This window comes from Bos grunniens, chromosome X, assembly GCF_055505025.1.
Source record: "Bos grunniens cultivar Pamir isolate PY7600 chromosome X, Bosgru_T2T1.0, whole genome shotgun sequence".
Taxonomy (NCBI): Eukaryota; Metazoa; Chordata; class Mammalia; order Artiodactyla; family Bovidae; genus Bos; species Bos grunniens.
This window is the reverse complement of record NC_141194.1, coordinates 34,746,918-34,759,748: the sequence shown is the minus strand read 5'-3', so window position 1 is coordinate 34,759,748 and position 12,831 is coordinate 34,746,918.

Sequence of the window (12,831 nt, the reverse complement as noted above, 5' to 3'; positions counted from 1 at the left end):
AGGAATTACAATGGAGAAGGCAATGGCACCCCACTCCAGAATTCATGCCTGGAAAATCCCATGGATGGAGGAGCCTGGTAGGCTGCAGTCCATGGGGTCGAAAAGAGTCGGACACAACTGAGACTTCACTTTCACTCTTCACTTTCATGCATTGGAGAAGGAAATGACAACCCACTCCAGTGTTCTTGCCTGGAGAATCCCAGGGACGGGGGAGCCTGGTGGGCTGCCACCTATGGGGTCACACAGAGTCGGACACGACTGAATTGACTTAGCAGCAGCAGCATGAATTACATAATTTAATATCAGTGTAATATTTACAATGATATTTTTTAAGTTTAAAGTTTCTAATTTAAGATACTCCTTTTTATTATTATCAATTCAGATATTTTGATTTATTTCTTTGTTATTTGGGAAGTTATAAAACACAAAAACACCACAATGGAAAGAAATCACTGTGAATGTCAAAACTCCTTCCAAACTGAGGAGGGCTTAAGTAAGTTGTCTTGGTATAAATTCACTGTGATTAGCATTCTTACCTTCTAAGAGAAATACATAATTTTCTTTATCTCTTGAACATGAATTGTTTTGAAAAGAAATTATATGTATTTACAGCTCTATAACTTATAAGCATCAACAGATAAAAATGAATAAATAATCATGGCAAATCAATTTTCCTTGAAGTGTTTTTTGATCTGTACAAAGCAAAGATTACTTCAAATTTATTAATCTTGTTTTTTGGCTTACTGAGATCCAGCATTCTGTCAATATATTAAATTTTATAACTAATAGACTTTTTAATAATTTTACTTCATCTGTTAAATATTAATACTGAAAAATTGATTTAAACAGAAAATGAATTTTTCTCAAGGTATCATGATTAATTAGTACAGAACATTAGTACAGCAATGTACATGTACCTATGTTGAGATTAACAACAACAAAAAAAATAGATTTGAGATAAAAAGCAATAAAATGCTTGAATATTATTTATGGACACTATGGAAAAAAGTTCTCTGTTCTTAATGACTTGTCAAAATTCCTACAATTTTACATATTAAGGGAAAAGATGGATTGTAAGTGAAAATATCAAATGTTTATGCTTTGAATTCTGCTTCATATGAACTCAGCTTCAGAACCTCAGGTCAATACCTGTGTTGATATCTGGATGTTACACATATATCTAAACTTGGTATTTGATATTTTCTAGTTCTTTAAATCACTGAAGTTCTAGACTTTGATAGTGCCTGTTAACAAACTCATTGTTTACAAAACAAAAACTCTTTTGTTGAAATGGTTCTTGGTGAATTTATGGTTCCCCATGCGAGAGAGAGCTGTAATTTTATTAAAGGTTACATTAGAGTGTAAGGACCAGGAAAACGTCATGATATGTGACACTGATTCAGTATTAAAATTTTCTCTTGAGTTTGGGGGAGAATAAATACATGTATACGTATGGCTGAGTCCCTTTGCTTTTCACCTGAAACTATCACAACATTGTTACTTGGCTATACTCCAATACAAAATAAGTTTTTTTAAAAATTAAAAATTTTTTTTCCATTAAATGAACCAAATGTCTGGCTACAGCCCTCTAAAAAACAAAACAAAACAAAACAAAACAGGCTCAAAATTCTTACTTCTTCATTCTAAGGTTAACATTGAAGGAAGTCTCAAAGTTCCAGAAGTTAGAAGATTATTATACTCAATAATTATATATTTCTAAAAAAATAGCAATAGCTTATTGGGTCTTTACAGTTTACTTTTTGTGAGGGGTTAGTGGTTTGGCAGAGAGCAAGATTAATTAGGATTCTTCAACTTTGTTCTCCCTTGAATGAATATGATCCATAAATGTTGACAATGAGAATGTAAATTAAAAACTTTAAATAAATACAAACATTTGAAAAATTAGTGTTTTATGATGTGCGTGTATTACTTTGTACCTTAAAAAGTACAAAATACATAAGAAAAGAATTTGAATGCCAACTAGTTACTATATAGATTACATTTGTATAACCAATATAGTAACCCGTTTTTTAAAAAAATTCTTTTTAAGTGTTGCATTAAAATAGGATAAAAATTTATTACTAATAATCTCACATTAAATTATGTGAAATTAAGATTAAAATGTCCACATATATTCCCTGTAATTGTGTGCAGCACAAGGACCAGGTTTGATCACTTTCAGTTCAGTTCAGTTCAGTCGTTCAGTCTTTTTTTGAAGGATGGTTTTGTTGGATATTTAATTCTTCATTGACTTTCTTTCTTCTATCACCATTTTGAATATGCTATACCACTGCCTTCTGACATCCATGATTTCTGATGATTCAGTTCAGTTCAGTTGCTCAGTCATGTCCAATTCTTTGCGACCCCATGAATTGCAGCACACCAGGCCTCCCTGTCCATCACCAACTCCCGGAGTTCACTCAAACTCATGTCCATTGAGTCAATGCCATCCAGCCATCTCATCCTCTGTCGTCCCCTTTTCCTCCTGCCCCCAATCCCTCCCAGCATCAGAGTCTTTTCCGATGAGTCAACTCTTTGCATGAGGTGGCCAAAGTTTCAGCTTTAGCATCACTCCTTCCAAAGAACACCCAGGACTGATCTCCTTCAGAATGGACTGGTTGGATCTCCTTGCAGTCCATGGGACTCTCAAGAGTCTTCTCCAACATCACAGTTCAAAAGCATCAATTCTTCGGCGCTCAGCTTTCTTCACAGTCCAACTCTCACATCCATACATGACTACTGGAAAAACTATAGCCTTGACTAGACAGACCTTTGTTGGCAAAGTAATGTCTCTGATTTATCAAATTTCAAATATTACTGTCATAAATGAGGGAACCCAGGCCAGATTTAACAGAGCCAGAATGAACTCACTGGTTTGCTGACTCCCAAGCCTCTCTATGCAAATGTGTCCAGATTGACTGTTCTCAAATTCTTTTCCAGGAAGTCAATGTTCCCTGAGTTGTTGGAATGTTCTCTTGCTAACAGAAGCCAATAGCTGTCTTCCATGGCTGTGGAGACAAAGTCTTAATGTTATTTTATCTTTTCCTCCCATACATATTTTTCTAAAAATGTGATTTTTTCTGGAAATTGTATGGTCACAAGTTTAGCATTTTCCTCCTGCCTTGCACAAGCTGTAGCATTCTTTCATATGTTCTTCTTCCTTGGCTGTTACTTTTTGGGAGAGTTCCTTAATGTGGTTGTACTCCTCAGGTTCCTAGTTATTTTAGCCTGTGAACTCATGTGAGGCAGATAAGGGGAATCAGCCATCCTGTCTGGTCTGGTGTACTGCAGAAGGGCTGAAGGCCCAGCTTGGTCTGTGTCAGTCCCAGGGAATTTAAGTATTAAAATCAAAACCAAAAAAAAATAAAATAAAATAAAATAAAATCAAAACCAAATGGAGACCAACCTTGAAAATCCTCTGAGCAGACAAAACCAGTTTAGTCATGTCAATACAAACAAAGCTTGAAAGTGAAAGTCACTCAATCCTGTCCAACTCTTTGGATTCCATGGACTAGTCCATGGAATTGTCCAGGCCAGAATACTGGATTGGGTAGCCTTTCTCTTCTCCAGGGGGTCTTCCCAACCCAGGGATCAGACCCAGCTCTCCTGCATTGCAGGTGGATTCTTTACCAGCTGAGGCACCAGGGAAGCCCAAGAATACTGGAGTGAGTAGCCTATACCTTCTCCAGCAGATCTAGTCAACCCAGGAATCGAACTGAGGTCTCCTGCATTGCAGGCAGATTCTTTACCAACTGAGCTATCAGGGAAGCCCAGCTGTTCTCTTCTCCAGGGGATCTTCCCAACCCAGGGATTGAACCCAGGTCTCCCACATTGCAGGCAGATTCTTTACCAGCTGAGGGATGAAGGAAACTTAATTCAGCTAATTTTGCAGGACTTGACCTGGGTTATTTCTCATTTATGCCTTTTGGAAATTGTAAGTAAAACTTAAAGTCTTTTCCAAGGTTGATATGCAGTAACCATTAACTAACTCCTATCATTTAAGAAAATGCTAATATTATAACCAATCACCTTGACGAATAAACAGTCACAGCTTCCTCACTATGTGCTTTTGTGCTTAGTCACTCAGCCATGTCTGACTCTTTGTGACCCCATGGACTGCAGCCTGCCAGGCTCCTCTGTCCATGGGGATTCTTCAAGCAAGAATACTGGAGTGGGTGGCCATGTCCTCCTCCCTCTTCACTATATAAACTGTTTTAGATTGTTAGATAGTTAGAATAGGAAAAAGGAGTCCAAAATGGTGGTGGCTAAAAGACAAAGAAGGGAAAAGCCCATGAAAATAGAACAAAGGAAGCTCTGAGGACAGACAGTCCTCCTGGCTAGCCCAATTTACATAGGGCAAGGTCAGGGGGGAGGAGATAAATGTGTAAAAGGAGGAAGCCTAGAAGGATTGAGGCCTCTCTTCGTTTTTTTGGGTTGGCCTGCCCTCACTCCTCAAGGGTGTACTATCCTTTGTTTTTCCTAATAAAACAGAGCTATAACACTGATTCATCTGTCACTTCAAATTTTTGCTGTGGCGAGAGAGAAGTGAGGAAATTACAAACTCCCCTGACAATATCAACACACTCCTGAGCCTCATTCCATGTTTTGGTTGGAGTGCTCCTGGTTCACAAACTGTCTTTTTGGTGTGTGCAGCAGTAAACTTTTACCAGTTTTGAGTTTGATTATTCATTGGTTTTAACTTCTCTGTTATTTCTGAACTTTTGACTAAAGAAAGGAAAGAGGTCACATACCAGGGAGCAAAGCCCCAGACGTGACATGAACTGCTTCTGGTCAGCCTATTTTGCTGCCCACTTACCAGGAAACTCCTTTGTCCAGAGCTTTTCTTCAAATCCTTGGGAATTAGGTGCAAGGTGAGGACCTAAAGTTACAATCCATCAGCCCTGCAGACCTGGAAGGAGTGGAGGAGGAGTGATTGAGGATTCATCTGCTCCTTTCTGTATCATCTGAACACCCCAATTTGTAGATGCAGGCATCCAAAGAGCTAGCCTGTTGATGCTTTTTTTCTGTAATGGAGGGAGGCTGGTGGTCATGTTACAGCAGGCATGTAGCTAGATATGAGCAGAGAAAGCAGGGCACAGGCCCGGTGGCAGGAAACCATACACATTGTAAACAGAGGGAGGTCCATGGGTAGACAAAGAAAAGCAGGAGCCTCCAGACTGACAGGAAACCACAAATTTGGGGGTGATAAGTGTCTTGGAGGCAGACAAAGAAAGGTGGGGAAAGGCATGAATCTCCTGCAACTGAATGTAACTTTTGCTCATTATGTCCTCATCACAACAAAATTAGCCTTGCAGATAAGAAGTACCCATACTGCACCAATGCCGTGATCAAAGCTAAATAAGGATAAAAATCCCTCCTCCCCTGGGAAGCTGGGATGAAACTCAGGGAATGGGATCCCCAAACTTCTCCTTCCTCCATGAATGTTCTGCCCCTTCATTTGTATGCCCCACATAACCAGCCTGCCAAAGAAATCGAGGGCAGCTACTCACCTGTGTGCCGCTCTCCCTCTGAGAACATATTCCTGCATAAATAAATCCTCACTTGACTTTCTTGACCTCCCTATCTTATTTCTGAATTCTTTCTGTGAAAGAACCGTATATTCACCAGTAACAGTCATGCCTAGACAACTCAGGGGAGAGACAGAGAACAGAACTTCACATGATTCTTCAGCCTCTCCTCTCATGGCCTCCTCCTGTCCACATTCAGCTTCTCACCTGAACCTGTATCCCCAAACAGTCCCCCAAAACCTGCCCTCTCTCTGAGTTTACTGTGATGATTAAGTTCCTAAAATACATGTTTCCCCCCTTTACAGTTTTTCTAGGATTCATACTAAGAAAGTCAAGCAGAACAATCTGCTTACAAAATATCACTATTCCACAAAACTTATATTTATTAATATTTGCTAAAAGTCCTTGGCATTGCATAAAATTACATACTTGGTTAAACTTAGTATCTATATTTCATGGACTTCCAGAGGAACCATGGATTTTACATGTTTAGCCAACTGAGCATGTTTGAAAGCCTTATGTCTGCTTGGTGCAACTTACAGTAAACCTAAGAGTTTCTTCTCTATCCTACACATAATACTCAGCATTAAGTCTTTTGTTGTTTAAATCAAGTAACTGACATTGAGTTCTAGTAACTGTTGAATCTATTAGTTAACATAAGGTAAAAACAAAATTAATAAAGCTGGGGAAAAGGCACTTGAGAAAATAAGTCTGCAAACCAAACTTTTATGACTTCATAATCATCTATCTGCCCTGTTTTGCTGGGTAAATTCTCCACTAGTAGTGTGAAAAGGAAAGATACCCACCTGGAGCAGCATTTGTCTAATGGTTGTCAACTACACATTGGCACTTACCATGGGCACTTACCATCTCCATCTACAAGGATTAAATCCTGTGCTGATGCAGCTGCTGATTTTCAACATCCTCTTAAAAGAGATCAGGGTGGAGAACAGAAATGAGGCACTGTGCACTCATGGTAAAACTGACAAGACAAGTCTTCAGATAGATATTTTCAGGAGAAGATTTTATGAGCCCAATTCTTGTATATCCGCATATCTAGACAAGCACTAAAATCCTTCATAGTGACAACTGTTCATCGTGAATAGAAAAAGCTTCATGAAACTAGTAGAAACCTTTTGGGAAAATATGTGCTTAATTGTACGTACTTCCCCTTCACCAAAATCTCATACATACTGACCTTCCCCACTGTCTCTTTGGAGGAGTTTCTCAGAGCTATCTGAGGTGCTGTCTCTTGGGCTGCAGTCCTCATTTTGCCCCAAACAAAACTTAACTCGCTACTCTCAGGTTGTGCATTTTTTAAAAGTCAACATGGTATAAAATTGAACATTGTGCTTCATCAAAAATGCTTTAACCAGCTGAGTCTTAAAAAAAAATAGCATTATCTTTGAATGACTCTTACTGGACCTAACTGAAGGGGGTTTTCTGTCCAACAAATAGCAGGATTTGTTTTTACCCCAAAACACATACAAATGTACGGATAATTCAAGTCCTCTATAAACTGCTAGTTTTCAATCCTTAATTACATAATCACTAAGTAACCCCCTTTCTAGCTGAAAACCTCCAAACCATCTCCACCATCAGCACAAGTACTTTATTAATTTCAATTCAGTTGAGTTCAGTTCAGTCACTCAGTCGTGTCCGACTCTTTGTGACCCCATGAACCATAGCACGCCAGACCTCCCTGTCCATCACCAACATACTGGTAAGTATTATAATTTTGTTGTAACTCATATCTCTGAGAGTCTTGGTTTACATTTAATGAAGCTTTAGTTTTAAAACCTTGCTTCTCAATGTGTGGTGGTCCGTGGACCATAAGCATTGATTTCACCTCAGTTCAGTTCAGTCGCTCAGTCCTGTCCGACTCTTAACGATCCCATGAATTGCAGCACGCAAGGCCTCCCTGTCCATCACCAACTCCTGGAGTTCACTCAGACTCACGTCCATTGAGTTGGTGATGCCATCCAGCCATCTCATCCTCTGTCGTCCCCTTCTCCTCCTGACCCCAATCCCTCCCAGCATCAGAGTCTTTTCCAATGAGTCAACTCTTGGCATGAGGTGGCCAAAGTACTGGATATGCTAATATGCTACCCAGACCCCCCCCCCACCCCAATTCTGTTGAATTAGAACATGCCAGGGGCTTCTTATGCACAATATAGTTTAGAACTGGGCAGGTCTAGGACAGGATTCATCAGGAGTGAATCCATGGACGCATAACATCAAGAGCATCTGGAGAACTTCTTTTACATGCAGGGTCCTGGCACCCATATCAGATTTATCTGACTAGAATCTCGGCAGGTAAAACTTTGGTAATTTAATTTTTAAATATGTACCCTAGGCGATTATTCAGTTCAGTTCAGTTCAGTTTAGTGACCCCATGGACTGTAGCACGCCAGGCCTCCCCGTCCATCACCAACTCCCAGAGTTTATTCAAACTCATGTCCATTGAGTCAGTGATGCCATCCAACCATCTTATCATCTGTGGTCCCCTTCTCCTCCTGCCTTCAATCTTTCCCAGCATCAGGGTCTTTTCCAATGAGTCAGCTCTTTGCATCAGTTGGCCAAAGTATTGGAGTTTCAGCTTCAGCATCAGTTTATCCAGTGAATATTCAGGATTGATTTCCTTTAGCATGGACTGGTTTGATCTCCGTGCAGTCCAAGGGACTCTCAAGAGTCTTCTCCAACACCACAGTTCAAAAGCATCAATTCTTCGGCACTCAGCTTTCTTTAAAATAAGTTCAACTCACATCCATACATGACCACTGGAAAAACCATAGCCTTGACTAGACGGACCTTTGTTGGCAAAGTAACATCTCTGCTTTTTGATATGCTTTTCTAGGTTGGTCATAACTTTCCTTCCAAGGAGTAAACATCTTTTAATTTCATGGCTGCAGTCACCATCTGCAGTGATTTTGGAGTCCCCCAAAATAAAGTCTGCCACTGTTTCCACTATTGCTCCATCTATTTGCCATGAAGTGATGGGACCAGATGCCATGATCTTTGTTTTCTGAATGTTGAGCTTTAAGCCAACTTGTTCACTCTCCTCTTTCAGTTTCATCAAGTGGCTCTTTAGTTCTTCTTCACTTTCTGCCATAAGGGTGGTGTCATCTGCATATCTGAGGTTATTGATATTTCTCCCAGCAATCTTGATTCCAGCTTCTGCTTCATCCAGGCAAGCATTTCTCATGATGTACTCTACATATAAGTTAAATAAGGAGGGTGACAATATACAGCCTTGACGTACTCCTGTCCCGATTTGGAACCAGTCTGTTGTTCCATGTCCAGTTATAACTGTTGCTTCTTGACCTGCATACAGATTTCTCAGGAGGCAGGTCAGGTGGTCTGGTATTCCTATCACTTTAAGAATTTTCCACATGTGTTGTGATCCACACAGTCAAAGGCTTTGGCATAGTAAATAAAGCAGAAATAGATGTTTTTCTGGAAATCTCTTGCTTTTTTCGATGATCCAACTGATGTTGGCAATTTGATCTCTGGTTCCTCTGCCTTTTCTAAATCCAGCTTGAACATCTGAAAGTTCACGGTTCACGTATTGTTGAAGTCTGGCTTGGAGAATTTTGACCATTACTTTGCTAGCGTGTGAGATGAGTACAATTGTGTGGTAGTTTGAGCATTGTTTGGCATTGCCTTTCTTGGGGATTGGAATGAAAACTGACCTTTTCCAGTCCTGTGGCCACTGCTGAGTTTTCCACATTTGCTGGCACATTGAGTGCAGCACTTTCACAGCATCATCTTTTAGGATTTGAAATAGCTCAACTGGAATTCCATTACCTCCCCTAGCTTGGTTCGTAGTGATGCTTCCTAAGGCCCATTTGACTTCACATTCTAGGATGTCTGGCTTTAGCTGAGTGATCACACCATTGTGATTATCTGGGTCATGAAGATCTATTTGTATAGTTCTTCTGTATTCTTGCCACCTCTTCTTAATATCTTCTGCTTATGTTAGGTCCATACCATTTCTGTTCTTTATTGAGCCCATCTTTGCATGAAATGTTCCCTTGGTATCTCTAAGTTTCTTGAAGAGATCTCTAGTCTTTCCCATTTTATTTTTTCCCCCTATTTCTTTGCACTGATCATTGAGGAAGGCTCTCCTTGCTATTATTTGGAACTCTGCATTCAAATGTTCAGATTGTAAAAGTGAGTTACAAACTGCCTGATATTAAAAAAAGAGCAGTTTTTTTTTTTTTAATCAGGCAGTTTGTATCTCAGTTTTACAATTAATTTATCCATCTATTTTAAGGAAAATGTATTTATTATAGTTAAGCAGGGATTCAGCAAACAGAATCAACAGGAATGCTATTTTATCTCAAAGTAGTACATGTACAGTACATAAAAGATGAAATATTTATATTTATTACATTGGCTTAATCTTTTGACCTGTGTGTCAAAATGTCTTACCCTTGTGGCTATGTAATAGCCATAATAGATTATCACCAAAATAAATTGCTCCAACGATTCACCTTAGATTCACAGAAATACAGAAAAGCATTGTAGATTCTGTTTTCTTTTGCCTCATAATTGCATGAAATTTAAATGAGAATTCAGTGCCTGGTTTTAAATTTAAATTACTCTCCAGAGAGGAACACTTGCTTGTATATTTGCCTAACTGTAACTTTACAGGAATATAGGTACATCTGAAAGTCTGTCATGTGTCTTGCATAATTCATAGATTGTCTTTTAGTATTATTAATTTTATATATTGAACATTTTCTGTGACATGCTTATTGGTACATCTTACAAGTCAAATAGTAAAGCATTAGACATATTAAGTTATAACAAAAGAAAATAATCTGATGTTGGTTTTCAAGTGTCAGGATATATAAAAATATTGCAGTTGTACTAAGGTGGCTAAGAAGTGCAAAAAAAAAATTTAATCTTATTACTGACTTGGGTTTTGGTTTATGCAATTTTTGTACATTCTGAAGTCATCATATTACTTATTCTAAATGTTTACTAGCATAGTTATTAAAGAAGAAAAGTCAGTATAAACTGTGATATGAGTAATTCAATATTTAAATGTTTTGGCATAAAGATGATCAAAGAGAAGATGTGTAGCACAGCATCATGTGTATCATATGTTATTGCTTCTCCCTCCGTTTCTTTTTCTGGAATATTGGTTTGAGAAATAGTGAAATGACTATGAAAACTCAGCTGGAGAAAGAAACTTTGGGCACTTACCCTTAGATCTTTCTTCCACCAGGAGTGGACAAGGTGAGGCGTGATCAAGGGAAGCACAGTGATGGCTTTTGGCATCCTAAGCACAAGGACAGCTTGCTTTTTGTAATCCTATGTCAGATAGATTATAGGTTTTCCCCAAACCACCTGTTTGGGCTAACTCATTTTTTTCTCAACTTTCTCTGGCTATGACTATTTTATGATATTTATTCTTTTAAAAAAGATGATGGCCCCATTTTACACCAACTGAATCAGACTTTCCAGGAGAGAGGCCTGGGAATCCATGTTTTCTTGTCTTCTGACATTAAGTTTTGAGTGGTAGAATGGGAAGACTTATACTTAAACTGAAATTTATTCTGACTGTAATTACTTTTCATGAATGGTAGGAAAAAAAGAAGAATGTTTCTGTGGTTGTGTGGATTTCTATGAAGGAGAATTCTAAATGATTCTTGTTTCATCTATTTCAGGGTCATTTTGGTGGAGTCCTCAATGTTTGTATCTTAACTATAACAATTAACTAAACCTGGCCAATTAGTTAACCACATGAACTACTGGTAAATATTTGTATTTCATGAATTCTTAATTATCAGAGGGAAATCATTATAATTTGCACTGAATGAAGTTACTAAAAATTTGCATATTGGTTTTAATTTATTCAAAATTATTGTATTATTCATATTTTTATTCAAATATATCTCTTTCTGTGTTACAAGGTTCATGTGAATGGTAATTGAATAAATATGCACTTGACAACATTAATATTTAAATTTCTTCCATCAGTGTTTATAAAGAGTCTTTGAATTCAGGATATAGAAGCAGATTTTTTAATAAGCTGCAGAAAACTATTGATAGTAAAGAAATAAAAAGTAGTGTTATAACAGTTAAGAGATATCAGGACAAAAAAAAATAATGCAGATTTCTATGAATAAAATGGATTCATATATTGACCTTTACTGCTGTACTGACAGTTTACATCACATTTTTGTTTATTTCTGTCTGTGTGATCCTTTTAGGAGTAAAAAAGCTCATCAGGTAATAATTGGGGAAGTTTTGGTAAAATGGGTTGTTAAAGTCATCTAAAATCATTACAAACCTTGCACCAATCTTGCTAAGATTAAAATAAATGTATTTTAATTTCCAAAAGTGAATTGTACTCAAGCTGGTATTTTTTGCTAAGTCACTTCAGTCGTGTCCAACTCTGTGTGACCCCATAGATGGTAGCCTACCAGGCTCCTCCGTCCCTGGGATTCTCCAGGCAAGAACACTGGAGTGGGTTGCCATTTCCTTCTCCAATGCATGAAAGTGAAAAGTCAAAGTGAAGTCGCTCAGTCATGTCCGACTCTTAGCGATCCCATGGACTGCAGCCTACCAGGCTCCTCCGTCCATGGGATTTTCCAGGCAAGAGTACTGGAGTGGGGTGCCATTAAACTATAAAAAGTGTATGTTATGTTTGCTTTCCCTATTGGTTGTTCTATGAGAAAAGTTGTTAAAGAAGATGCCATTTGGCGTCACTGCACTTGTTTTATTAACAAGTTGTTGGGCATTCAAATCCTTGCTTTCTCACTCACCTTTAGTAATTAGTATGGCATGAATTGATGAGCTAAGCTTTAATACTATGCCACACTGTCAGGGAGGAGGAAATTTCCCCCTCTACTTCCTCCTGAGTCCTTGTGATTGGATTAACTAATAATAAAATTAACACAAGAGAGATTGCATGTGTGCTAAATTGCTTCAGTTGTGTCCTACGTGGCATAAGAGAGGTTAACAGGAGAAAAAAAGAAACAAATTTTAATTTTGCACATGGAGGTATCATAGAAACAGGACCTAAGAAGTGGCCAAAGTAGGCAACTTGTATACTTTTTAGAAAAAGCAACAATAAATTTGTGAAGAATTTAGGGGACAAAGAAACCCACAGGACAAAGAAAACTAAAGGCTTTGGGTGCTTAATTAGAGAAGAATCTAAGCAGGGTCTGGGCTTGGGATAGTCAATTACGGAAGTAAAAAGGCTTGTGGATACTGGCTTCCCTGCCCAAATTCCCTGTCTCTGGTGATAAGGGTGTCCTTCTGCCTTCAGATGCAGGGAGAACACCTT